Source organism: Leptodactylus fuscus, chromosome 3, assembly GCF_031893055.1.
Source record: "Leptodactylus fuscus isolate aLepFus1 chromosome 3, aLepFus1.hap2, whole genome shotgun sequence".
Taxonomy (NCBI): domain Eukaryota; kingdom Metazoa; phylum Chordata; class Amphibia; order Anura; family Leptodactylidae; genus Leptodactylus; species Leptodactylus fuscus.
In genome coordinates this window covers 57576935-57590187 of record NC_134267.1, presented here as the reverse complement: position 1 = coordinate 57590187, position 13253 = coordinate 57576935, and the positions used below count along the sequence as shown (strand labels likewise).

The window sequence follows — 13253 nt, the reverse complement described above, 5'->3', positions numbered from 1 at the left end:
ACTTGGTGACCCTCCAGACACGAATTTGGGTTTCCCCCTTAACGAGTTTATGTTCCCCATAGACTATAATGGGGTTCGAAACCCATTCGAACACTCGAACAGTGAGCGGCTGTTCGAATCGAATTTCGAACCTTGAACATTTTAGTGTTCGCTCATCTCTATTAATAAATATAAATTATAATTTGTATCAGAGTAAAAGAACAAACTGCAGAATGGTGATTACTAACACGTCTCCAGCTCCTCTCTCCTCTCCTGAAAGGTATCCCTTTATCCGAAAACACCTGGTCTACAAACTTATAAAAATATTCACGTACAGTGTACGTCGTAGCGGGAAAAAAAAAGAATCAAAAGTGCCAAACTCATTGTTTCACCGCTGATTAAAATTTGAATAATAACTGATCAATTCTCTAAAATGGTATAACTAAAAAATACACCTGGTCCCGCAAAAAAAGACACCCTCTATATCTATGTACACGGTAATATAAAAAAGATACGGCTTCTAAGTAAATTGTACAGAATAATACACCCTCAACAATTTGTCCCGCAAACATTAAGCCCTCATACGGATTTGTGAAAGGAAAAATAAAAAAAGTTATAGGGTTTGGTAGGAAGGGAGTTAAAAACAAAAATCAAAAAAGGCCACCAGGAAGGGGTTAAACATTTCAAAAGCTTTCATCACTGCTTGTTCCTCTCCTCTCCCCACAGCTAGTTCTTTAGCTCTTCCAATCTCTTTTTTTTTTTTTATGGAACGCCTCACGAATTTGCGTGTCATCCTTGCGCAGGGGCCATGCTAATCTTCTCTATATTTTTCCAATTATAATATATGTGTTGCCGAAGTGAGCACGTCCGATCTCTATACAGAAGAAACTGCCCTGCCCACACTTCTGTGTTGAAACGTCACCAGACCAAGTGAATAAAATCTTTTGGCTATCTTCTGGCCACCAATCTAAACGTTCCCTTTTGTCTTCCTCGCTCACTATTCACATCCCTGCCACATTAGTCAGGTACTGCTCTCACCCCACTGCATTATATAATGATAGCTTCTAGAAAAACATCACAGCTCATAAATGTTCTCACTGTTCTCACTCAGTTCAGTCTGAGGCAGTAAATTCCTCTACTCTTCTGACTCCTGCAGTAGAATCCTCCACTGTCTACTAGAATACTACTGATGGATTGGGAAGAAGGGAGACATAGGACAAACAAGATAATACATTATGTCTCCACCTCCAGGTAGCCCACATTAAGTGGGATTTAGAACAAAATATTATGTGTTCACTTTGGTTTCTATTAGCCAAAAAAAAAAAAATTCGAAAATTTCAGTAATTACACAAAATTTTTGTTATAACTCATGACCTTTCATTTGTTTTTTTGCCACCATGAACTGGTCCCATTATGTAAGGATCAAGTAATTCCCTTTTTATTGGTGCCCTCTGTAATTTTTCAATTGCAGTAAAGTGAAGTTATAAATGTTTAAAATCCTAACAAGTCCTTTAAATTACCCTAAATAGTCACTGTTGGTGGGTAGAAGCTTCAGCCTGGTCACACTGACCGTTCACTAATCCTCCTGGACATATCCCTACTGTCTACTGAAATCACAAGGGAGATGTCTAGGAGATGTGACAATGTGACCGGGCTGAATCTAATCCCCCCCCCCCCACTATGACTACTTATGGTATTTTACATAAGACTTTTTATGGTTTCACGCATTTATAACTTCACTTTGCTGTAACACAATGATCACAGAGGGCACCAATGGAAATAAAATTACTTGACCATGGAAAATCTACTTTAGTTTAGCTTAAAGGGGATTTCCAAGACTATCATACTATAAAGCTATCACTTGACTGGAGGTCTAACATTCAGGACCTCCATGGACCAGTTTTTGAAGAGACCAGGGCACTCGGGTGAGCACCTCTTCCTTTTCTCAGACCAGTGATGTCACATATATTGGTCACATTGCCATGCTGCAGCATGGTCCCACTTAGTGAACAGGACTGAGGTGCAATACCAAGCCCAGTGCACATTGACAAGGCCGCAATTTTTACAGCCCCCAATCAGCAGATTCACTGGAGTGCCTTGTGTAGTTATATTGGTGGCCAACTCAAAAGACAGATCATCATTATCAAAATACTGTTTTTTAAGTAAACCATTGATCTTTCAGATTTTGGAAAACAACCGCAAGGTCCTCATTTATGACTTGCCTCAAAACAAGTATTTTTTTTTATTTCGAAAGTATCCTCCATGTAAGTGAATGTACTCTTTGCTCTGCCTGTGTTTGCCATGGCAACTAGTTGCTCAAAATGTAAATTTTCACATTGACTTTGGAAAGGACTTTGAGCATTCTGGCGAAGGAGTATACTGTATGACTTAGTCCTTTTGGGTCAAGGCTAAGATAGAAAAAGTATATATACAGTAGAGTATGCATATAAAACATAAAGAAGTAGGGATGTTTTTATTATTCATGTTTTTTCATACAAATATGATAAATACAAATATGTATATCTTAGTATGCTATAAAGAATTATCTGGTTTCTCAAAAGCAAAAAAATAGAACAAAATAGGAACAAAGGCTATAAAATAATTCTCGCTAGTCTTTGTTATGCTATACAATAAGTCTCCCTGGTCTTTGTTACAAGTGGCAAGGACGTGACCCCTGGAGCCAGTCAGTGGCCTCTGAAGCATTGCCCATGAGCGCCTTATAGTCCGTCTCGGTTCATATATAAGGCGCACCGGACTGCGGCTTATAGTCCGGTGCGCCTTATATGTTATTGAAAGCGGCGGCGGGCAGACTTTGCCAGCGGCCGCTTAACCCCCCGCGTGCCAGCCGCTTCTATTGGAAGCGCTCGGCAGGCGAGGAGGGGCTCTATCAGCAAAATCATGCTGATAGAGCCCAACCGTAAAAGTTATATTAAACTACCCCCCCCATTTTAAAATAAAACCCTGAAACAGAATGTGAAACTTACTGAGCGGTGCAGGGTGGGCGGGCATTCAAGCCTCCTCATCCTCCGATGTTCCGTCCTCCTCCTCCGGCGCTCGCTAACTGTTAATGGCCTGGGCGCATGCGCAGTAGCCGTAGTAGAAGCATTATGATATTGCGCATGCGCCCAGGCCATTATCAGTTCACGAGCGCCGGAGGAAGTGGTCAGGACATCGGAGGAAGAGGAGGCCTGAATGCCCGCCCTGCACCACTCGGTAAGTTTCACGTTCTGTTTCAGGGCTGCCGGACACTTCCCATTCATTTCTATGGGAGCCGGCATGCGAGCGCTCCCCATAGTAATGAATAGACTGCTTTTTTCCATTCATTTCTATGGGGAGCGCTCGCATGCCGGCTCCCATAGAAATGAATAGGGAGTGTCCGGCAGCCCTGCTGTAACGCCGGCGTGTACGGCTGTGATGCACGCCGGCGTTCCGTAGTGTGAATGCACCCTTACGGTGCCTTTTATGTATGTATGGAAGCGGCACGCAGACTTTGCCGCCGCTTCCATCCATATATAAGGCGCACCGGACTATAAGCCGCACTTACGATTTCTGAGGAAATCGTAGGTTTTTATGTGCGCCTTATAGTCCGGAAAATACGATATAAGACACACTGGACTATAAGACGCACATAGGTTTTAGAGGAGGAAAATAGGGGAAAAAAATTTTGAAGCAAAAAAATGGTAAAATATTTAATTTATGGGAGTTGTAGTTTTGCAACAGCTGCAAGGCCACATTGACAGGTGACCCTGCAGCTGTACGGAGATCCATAGAACGTTTCTTTTGTGTGGCCAGATATACTTTTTAGTTATGCCATTTTGGGGAATGTCTATTGCTTAGATCACCTTTTATTTAAATCAGAGGCAAAACGGTGAAAAAAGACGGTTTGAAAACTATTAGTAGACCGGGCATTTTCGGACACAGGGATTCCTAATATGTATGTGTTTCACAGTAATTTTCTACTTTTATATGTTTTCTAGGGAAAGGAGTTGATTTAGAAGTTTTATTTATTTTATTTTTTTAAAGCTTTTTTTTTTTTCACTATTTTATTGCCCCTTCCCCCTAGGTGGCTTGAACCTGCAATCATTTGATTGCAAGTCCCATAGACGGCAATAGAAGTGTATTGCCGTCTATGGGAGATTCTCTACATTACTATTACGGCTGGTCATAGACCCAGCCGCAATACTAATATAGCCGTGACAGGCCTGGGAGCCTTCAGTTGGCTCCCGGCTGTCACCAGAACAGGTCGGGTCCTGCGACCTCGCCGCGCAGGAGCCGGCCTGCAACTTTAAAAGTATGGAGCCGGTAGGGACCGGCCCCGGGGTGTATTCTACACTTTGGGGGGAAGGGGGGTTAAGTTTTAATGCCTGCAATTATAATGCATTCTAATTGCGGGCATTAGCTTTGAGCCTCCACGTATAGCGGAGACCCGGTTGGTATGGCAACCGCTCTGCAGCAGAGCAGCTGCCATTATTCTTACAGACCCGGCATCCCGGCAATAGAACCGCGGATGCTGGGAAGGTGGTTTTAGACGCCGGCAGAGGTGCCGGGGCCTCCAGCATTGCCACGCTCCTGTCGCTGCAGGCCCCGGCACCTGTGCCAGTGTCTAAAACCCCCTTCCCGGCATCCGCCATTCTATTGCCGGGATGCTGGGTCCGTAAGAATAATGGAGGTCACTCTGCTGCAGAGCGGTCGCCATACCAACCGGGTCTCCGCTATACGCAGAGGTCCACATTTGGACTATAAGACGCACTCTCATATTCCCCCTAGATTTTTTGGGAAAAAAGTGCGTCTTATAGTCCAAAAAATACGGTATTTATTTTATAACCTAGATAACCCCTTTAATGGTGTTGTCCAGAATAAGCTGATAATTATCCACTAAACTAAATTCCATCCCCACCTAACTTCTAATTTACTTCAATTTAAAAAAAAAGGAATAATTACCCATATCCCTGGAGTGGTCATGTGACCTCTCCAGGGACACTTTCTGATAATCCGGTAACGTTCCATTTCAAAGTTTCCAAAATGGAACATCACCATCACTCTTCCCCCTCCATTATCCCCTGTAATACTTACCAAGCCTTCCTGTGTCCGGGTAAGGGGTCCTACCCCTCTTCCTGTCTTCTATCAGTGGGTGGAATAGCTTATCTAAGGAGTTGAGGTGGGTAGGAGAGGGTAGTAATGGGCGCAATCGCTAGGCTATAGAGAGACAGGGAAGGGTGGGAGGGGCTAGTAACGGTAAGGATTGCTATTCAGTGACAATGGGAGGGGCTAGTCTTAGTGAAACGGAGGTTTTAGTAATGGAATGAGAGAGGAGGAGGAGGGGGCTGATCGAGAGGGAGTTAGTGCAGCAGCTACAGGAAGCAGCACAGAAGGAAGCTACAGCATGTAAACAAACACAGAGAATGCCAACAACCAGAGACACCAAGAAATCACTCCAACTGCTAAAGGTAAATGGGTGCACTTACTAACACATTACTAGCACTAACACACCTTTATAAAAAAAATAAAAAAATAAAAATCTGCCTGGAAAACCCCTTCAAGTGTCTATCTAAAGGCAAAATTATATTAATGGCAAATGATACCTTTGATCAGATGTGATCAAAACTTAGAAAGCAGATATGAGGACCCTGAATAAGGTCTTTTTTGCAAGCGTTCATGAAGACAACCCATTATGGAATATAATTATTCCCAACAATCAGTGGTCAAACGCTTTAAAGGGGTTGTCTGAGATTCCAAGGTATAATGGATGCTGATAACTTATCCACAGGATGGGTCATCAATAGGTGATTGGTGGGAATCCAATACTCAGAACTTGCAGCACCAGTCAGCTATTATGGCTGACAGAAACTGTATACAAGGAAATATATCTGCTCCTGTTCAGAACTGGAGTACCTCAGTGCCATGGATACAGTGTACAGAGCCAGAAGCTGTATGCAGTGGCACCAAGGAACTCACCTCACATTCACTTCACCTTGTATATGAAACAGCTGATTGGTGCGCGGTCTGTTGGACTGTGTTGGTCCCTCCCTTATGAGATACTGATGACCTATCATGTGAATATCCATTACACCTGGGTATCAGAAATCCTAACGATACACCAGATTTATTATCCAGCACCTACCACTTCCCATTGTATAAAAACTATAAGCCAAGGTGACATTTCTACAAATTCCAGCCAGTATTAACAAGAACTAGGTATACAGCAATTATTCCAAGAGCGCCAAATTGTGATCCCACGTTAGGTCAAGGCATGCTCACATGGGATGGGTTCCTCATAAATCCACCATATAAAGAAGTGTCCAAAGCACCACCAAATACTAGATATACATAATTTTCATGTTTTACAGTGGAGCAAAAAGGCACATAACAGCAACATTTTGGTAAACAGTCCTTCCTCTTATACAGCTTGAAGAAGACTTGTGCCAAAATGTCAGTTTTACACTATGTGCTTTTGTGTGGTACAATAAAGTATTTTAAAATAAAAATAACATGGGGAATATAATAAAGTGCATACATGTAATAAGACATAATATGGCTCCATAGCCTTCTATAGATGCCATACTATGACTATATACAATTCCAGGCTTGCTTAAAAGTGGAACACCAGGGAGTCATACTGTAACGTAGAAATTGTACTGACTTGGTGTTAATGTTACCATGGGACACCAATATGTTTACTAGTCTACTCTTATTAAATCATTCTGCTGACAGGGACCCGTCACATGCTATAGTCATCCTACATGTATCTCATGATCTGCAAAGCTAGTAGACAGGTGATTTCTTTACAGAAAATAAATGCAGCTATACTCTCCTAAGGGAAAAAAAATCAAATAAAAATCAAATGCAAATATTTAACCAAATTTCTCGCTTGTAGACCAAGGATTTGCTTTGTGTCTATGGAGCTGTCAGTGCAGGCCTATTGTAGTGTCATTAGTCTTTCTCCCGCAGAATCTTTATTCCAGAGAGCCCGTTATGCATTAATATGTTCTACTGCAGTAAAGGCTGAAAATGCCCCAGATATGTCAAAACTCTTTGAAAAAGAATTACAGTACCTGCACATCTCTGGATGACACGATGCAAGTTGGCAGGTTTATTTATTTTTATTATACATACTGGAGTAACTGAAAGCTAAGGTGTATATTATGAGTCTATTAGTCAACATTACAAAAAGTTTGGGAAATCTGATGTCATTGTTGCAGCCTCTTTTCTTGGCCAGGAATTACTTGTGTTATTTGTTTTCTTTCTAGATTTCTAACCCAGAATAGAACAGAACAGAATATTCTACCCAGAACAGATGAGTATTCTAGAATAATCTATGGAGTAAAAACAGTACATGTGATAAATCCGTCATAGATCCTGTAAAAACTGAACATTCATGGCATGTAGCTTCTGACTCTGACTCAATGGCTGTTATCATTTGCCATATTCTACAGTCATATACCATAAGGCATACATTGCAGCTATAACCTATGCCAGTTTTACAGCAGAAGTTTTAGTAATTTTGCTGGGGCTTGATGGCCCCACTCCACACCCACTTTTTTTTAAAAAAAATGGGCATAGTAAGGGTATCTTCACACAGCGAAACTTTCATTCCACATGTGAACATTATGCACAGCTAGCCACGACGGGATGCCAATGCAGTGCACCGGCATCCCCTCGCGGTATTCCGCTCTGGATTAGACCCAAATGATTGGGCCTAACCAGGAGGGAGCCTTGCGCCGTGGCTGAATCAGCCGTGGAATCCATGGCAAGAAGGGTCATCTCACTTCTTTTTTCCGCTAGTAGCTAGTGGAAAAAAAATAAGTGAGTGGCTCCAATTGAAGTCAATGGGAGCTGGTTTTGGCAGCGGATTTTGAGGAGGATTCCGAGTCCTTAAGCTGAGTTTACACAGGGTTTTTTGGTCTGGATTTTGATGCAGAATACGCCTCAAAATCCGGCTCCAAAAAACACCTCCCATTTGACTTCAATGGGACCTGTTCATTTAGTTTTTCACTAGCTTTTTCTGCCACTTGCGGGAAAAAGAAGCGAGCTGCCCTTTCTTTGACGCGGATTCCGCATTCGTTTGTGCCTAATCCAGAGTGGAATGCCACGACTGGTTACCGATGCACTGCACCGGCATCCAGTCACGGCTAACCGTTTTTTTGGCCAGATTCTGAGGCTGCCTCCGTGTCAAAATCCGGTCCAAAAAACCCCCATGTGAACTCAGCCTTAGTATTCCTTCAGGAATCCCTGACAGACCTGTGAACCAACATCGGAAATATAAACTAATAGGATATATAAATTTAAAGGGGTTGTCCAAGGACTCGAAATTAATTTACTTCATCTTGGAGTGTGCTGCAGCTGGATCTGGGGGATCTGGGGGTTCCAGGCTGACTATAGTAAAGTCAGGCCCCATGGCACAGGTAATTACTTGTGTAAACAGGACCCAATGTAACGTAAACATCGCAATTTTCCTAAAACTGCAGCATTCTACAGTCACTGCAAAGTGGATGGGATTCTGGCTAATCCTATTCGCACATTGCAGAAAAATATCCATAGCTGACATGCTGCAATTTCAAAAGCCATTTTGTTTTTGTAAATCGCAGCGTGTCAATTATACCTACGGAAACACAATGTGTTTCTGCCGCGTTTTTTTCCCAGTGCTTTTTTGCTGTGGCTTGCTATATGGGGCCTTACCGTTTATTGTCTTTACCTCCTACAGCTCATGGCCATTCAATTAAATGCATTAATTTGGTCGCAATATGACCATAATGAGTAGGCTTGTTTGTTTATTGGGAAAGCAACAGAAAAGGACCATATGTTTAACCCCTTCCCACCGTAGCCATTTTTAAATTTTCGATTATTGTCTTTGACTCTTTGCCTTCCATAAGCCATAACTTTTTTTTGTATTTTTCCATTCACAGAGCTGTATGAGTACTTAATTTTTGCAGGATAATTTGTACTTTGGACTTGTGTGATTTTCTTACAGACTTCGTTTTTACAGCGTTCATGTGCAGTAAAAACATTCTAAATTTTTCAAAAAAAATTCTCTTGGAGGCACCATATTCTGACACCCATAACTATTTTACATTTCTGTGTATGGGGCTGCATAAAGTGTAACCAAATATTAGGTTGAGGATTCCTGTAGTTTTTTTTTTTTTTTAATTCTTGGAGACTTGTGTGAAATTATAACATTTTTGGATTTTATTTTTACTCTTTTTTTGTTTTGTTATACACACAAAGGAAATAAACATGTGTATAACAAAACATGATTCGGGGATATTGTCACTCCTTAGGGAGAGACCACCATATAAGTGTATGGAGACTTGTTAAGCCTTTAGCACTCCACTTTGCAAGGAACTATGGGAAGAATATGCAAATCTACCTTCCATGATGTAATTAGGAAGACAGTTGCTGCCTCAGTATTGCAAACCAATAGAGGGCGCTCACTGGAATGTGCAAGCCTGTCTTAAGACAGGATTCCAGTGAAATAACCCAATAATGGCTGCTCCCTTTAGCCTCATGCCCGACCTTCCAAGAGGCCTTTGTTTAGCAATGACGCTGGGATTATTACCAGGTATAGTCTCTCAATCGAGGACAGCTGTTTCGATCTGGTTGGATCTCTTCAGCCCGATGTAGAGAGGACTATATCATGGAAGGCAGATTTGCATATTCTTCCCATAGTTCCTTGCAAAGTGGAGTGCTAAAGGCTTAACAAGTCTCCACACACCTATATGGTGGTCTCTCCCTAAGGAGTGACAATATCCCCCGAACCCTGTCTAAGCCTCTCACCTCTACCAGGTTATAGTCCTCTCTACATCGGGCTGAAGAGATCCAACCAGATCGAAACAGCGGTCCTCGATTGAGAAACTATACCTGGTAATAATCCCAGCGTCATTGCTAAACAAAGGCCTCTTGGAAGGTTGGGCATGAGGCTAAAGGAGCAGCCATTATTGGGTTATTTCACTGGAATCCTGTCTTAAGACAGGCTTGCACATTCCAGTGAGCGCCCTCTATTGGTTTGCAATACTGAGGCAGCAACTGTCTTCCTAATTACATCATGGAAGGCAGATTTGCATATTCTTCCCATAACAAAACATGAGTAATTGCAATAATTTTCTGTGAAAAATACTTCATTTTCAGGAAAAATGTCAGGAGTGCTATGACTGTATTTAAGGGGGCACTATTTTATATAATTGAGAGTTATATAATGGAGAGTATTTTATATATATATATATATATATATATATATATATATATACTATCTTCTGCCTGTAACTTCGTCTGCGGGTTGTTGGCATTGATGATCCGCCTATATTCAGCAAATTGCTGCCATCGATGGTTTGCCTGCTCCGGCATTTTGGCAGCTCACAAGCTGTCCTGCTGCTGACCTTGTTCCTAACACCGTGCCTGTGATTGTTCCGGCATCTTAGTAGCTCATTGGGACGCCATATAATGAGCATGTTGTTGGTGTTGATGATCGGCATGCTCCGGCATTTTGGCAGCTCTAAAACTGGTCTGCTACTGAACTTGTTTCTTGCACTGTGCCTGTGATTGTTCCGGCATCTCAGCACCTCGCTGGGACGGCATATAATGAGCATGTTGTTGGTGTCGATGATCCTCCTCAGCTGCGCTTAAGGAGAACTCTGTTGACTTCTGGCTACCTTCATAGTTGTCGTTGTTTGTGACAAATTAGATTTTCTTTTTCCAGGCATGTTGAAAATTTGCAAACTGCCAATTTGGATTAAAGGTGTTTGTCCATGTGACTTTGTCTGCACTGGAGCAGATCCAATAATATTCAGATGTGTGTACACACTGAGGGTTAGTGTGTGTTTACATAGAGAGATAACAGCCCTGGCTTTCACAGAAGGTGAGATAAGAGCAGTGTAATAAAGTATGTGAAAAAAAATTCATAACAGCTGTGAAGCCATGTCATTTACCGGGATAAAAAGTAGCCTATATTTTAATCGAGGTTACAATCTATATATGTGCCAAATTTCATTCAAATCCATTCAGCCATTTTTGCGTGATTGAGGAACAAACATCCAGACATCCAAACATCCAAACTTTCACATTTATAATATTAGTAGGATACATATGTACGAGTATATATAAGTGGTTATTATAATGGGAGGACTATTATATGTAAGGAGGCTATTATTTACAAGACTGGCTAATATTTATAAGGGAGGAGCTATTATTTACAAGGGGGCCACACTTTGTCTAATACCAACCCTCCTAAGAGCTTTACATAGGAGACAGGTCGGGGTTGCTTTCCTAAATTATTGTCATGTAGCTGGAGTGGGGACCCCAAGAGAATAACGTCTCTAAAAGATTATTCCTATTTCCTGCTATTCCGGACCTATCCTCATGATAGATAAACAATAAGAGAGCAGTGTGGGCTCAACACCTGGGACCTCTGCTGATCTTGTGCAAGTGCCATGACTGCTTCGATATTTATATTACATGCCATTTGTTTTATAGCAGCCGAGTAATGTTATTACAACCTGTAATTATATTGCACAGGTTGCTATAACTGTTGACATGCAATGTAAATAGTGAAGAGATCATGGCACTCACACAATCGCCAAGATCTCTTCAAACTGCTAATCAGCAGGTGTTCCATGTGTTGGACCCACACCGAAGACAGGTCAGCATTACAAAGGAACTTTCAAAGGAGTTATTCACCTTGTAAACATTGATGGCCTATCATTAATATAGGCCATAAATATTAAATTGGTGGGGGTCACAGGGAGCCCATAAGACTTTAGTTTCCCCCCCTCTAACTAGACTCTCTCTTGTCAAGTGGGTGTTGTCAGGCAGGAGCAGGGAAGGCATGGCTCAAAGCTCTTATACTGTCGCCTCTGATTGGAGGTCTGAGACACGCCCCCTTTCCTCCCCTCCCACTTGCCATTAGAGAGTCTAGTTATTGTTTGAAGCACCAAAACTAACTGCTGATTGATTAGGATTTGATGGGGAAGTAGAGAAAATATTGGTGGAGAACAGCCTATTAAAGGGTGAAAAGAGCTTGGATTGGTGGAAGCTGTGAAAGATCCTCTTTAATACAAGTATTGGTCATATCCAAATCATATGTTCTAGTTGATGTTACAGATGGTAAGATAATGATTACAAAGAGTACTAAATTCTTATAAAAATGACCTATTTCATTAACATTCTAAGGATTAGTCAACAATTCAATAAGATCTCAAAAATCTAAATATTATTTTTGAAGCTTATTAAAGGGACATAGTAAATGATTACCGATGTACAGCGAGGCTTCCTTTCCATGCAATATCTAGGCTACAGCTTAGGCAAATGATTCCTCTCCTCATCCTATTTGCTGTCGTTTCGAGGTAGACATGGCTTACAGTACTTCTCCAGATTTCTAGTTTTGTACACATTACACCCCGGCTCATCAGATGTTTGGATTGCTCATTCTATTTTTTACAACTGCTCAGAATATTTGTTTTCAAATAAATCTAAAAATGGGAACTAAAGCGAAGCTGAAGAGGAAATGAATGTGCGCCTAAGAAATTTGGTAACACAAAATTAAAACAGTATCATATAAACTGTGGCCACTTATACTCTTTAATTACTAGGACTTTCCCTTTGCTCTCACAATAGCCTGGATACAAGGTGTACAAGGATGTCCTTTGAAGTTCTAACCCCATCAGATTAGTTGAGCCCATGAGGTCCTTTATACAGTAAATCATAATCTACCAGGTCACAGAGGTGCCTACTAGAGATGAGTGAGTAGTATTCGATCGAGTAGGTATTCGATCGAATACTACGGTCGAGTCGAGTACGGTCGAGTACGGTCGATCGAGTACCACTCGCTATTCAAATGGAAAAGTTTGATGCAGAACCAACATTGATTGACCGAATGCTATACAGTCGGCCAATCAACGCTGGTTCTTCTCCTACCTTTAGAAGTCTTCTCTGTGCAGCTTGTAGTGCGGACATGCGCAGTCAGCTCTGCCCAGGCCTGATGCCTGGCAGAGTGAATTCAGAGCCGGAAGATACCGCGGGGACGCTGCACAGAGAAGACTTCTCGGAGGATCCAGCCCGACCCTCACTCGTGGACTTGGTAAGTGTAATTTGATCGAACGTTGCCTACCCCTGAAACGAGCATTTTCCCCCCATAGACTATAATGGGGTTCGATATTCGATTCGAGTAGTCGAATATTGAGGGGCTACTCGAAATGAATATCGAATCTCGAACATTTTACTGTTCGCTCATCTCTAGTGCCTACTGCATTGGGATCTGATGACTGTAAACTCATGAAAATGAGAGA

The 13253-nt window shown here is 41.8% G+C and overlaps 1 protein-coding gene and 1 non-coding gene across 4 annotated transcripts in view; both read right to left on the bottom strand.

Moving 5' to 3' along the window:
• The window catches only part of GRM1 (glutamate metabotropic receptor 1), a 286785-nt gene that overhangs the window by 145734 nt on the left and 127798 nt on the right, over positions 1-13253 (bottom strand). The window lies entirely within an intron of this gene.
• On the bottom strand, positions 738-844 carry LOC142198758 (U6 spliceosomal RNA). Its single transcript, XR_012715400.1, has one exon. It is a non-coding gene; the product is annotated as a U6 spliceosomal RNA (small nuclear RNA).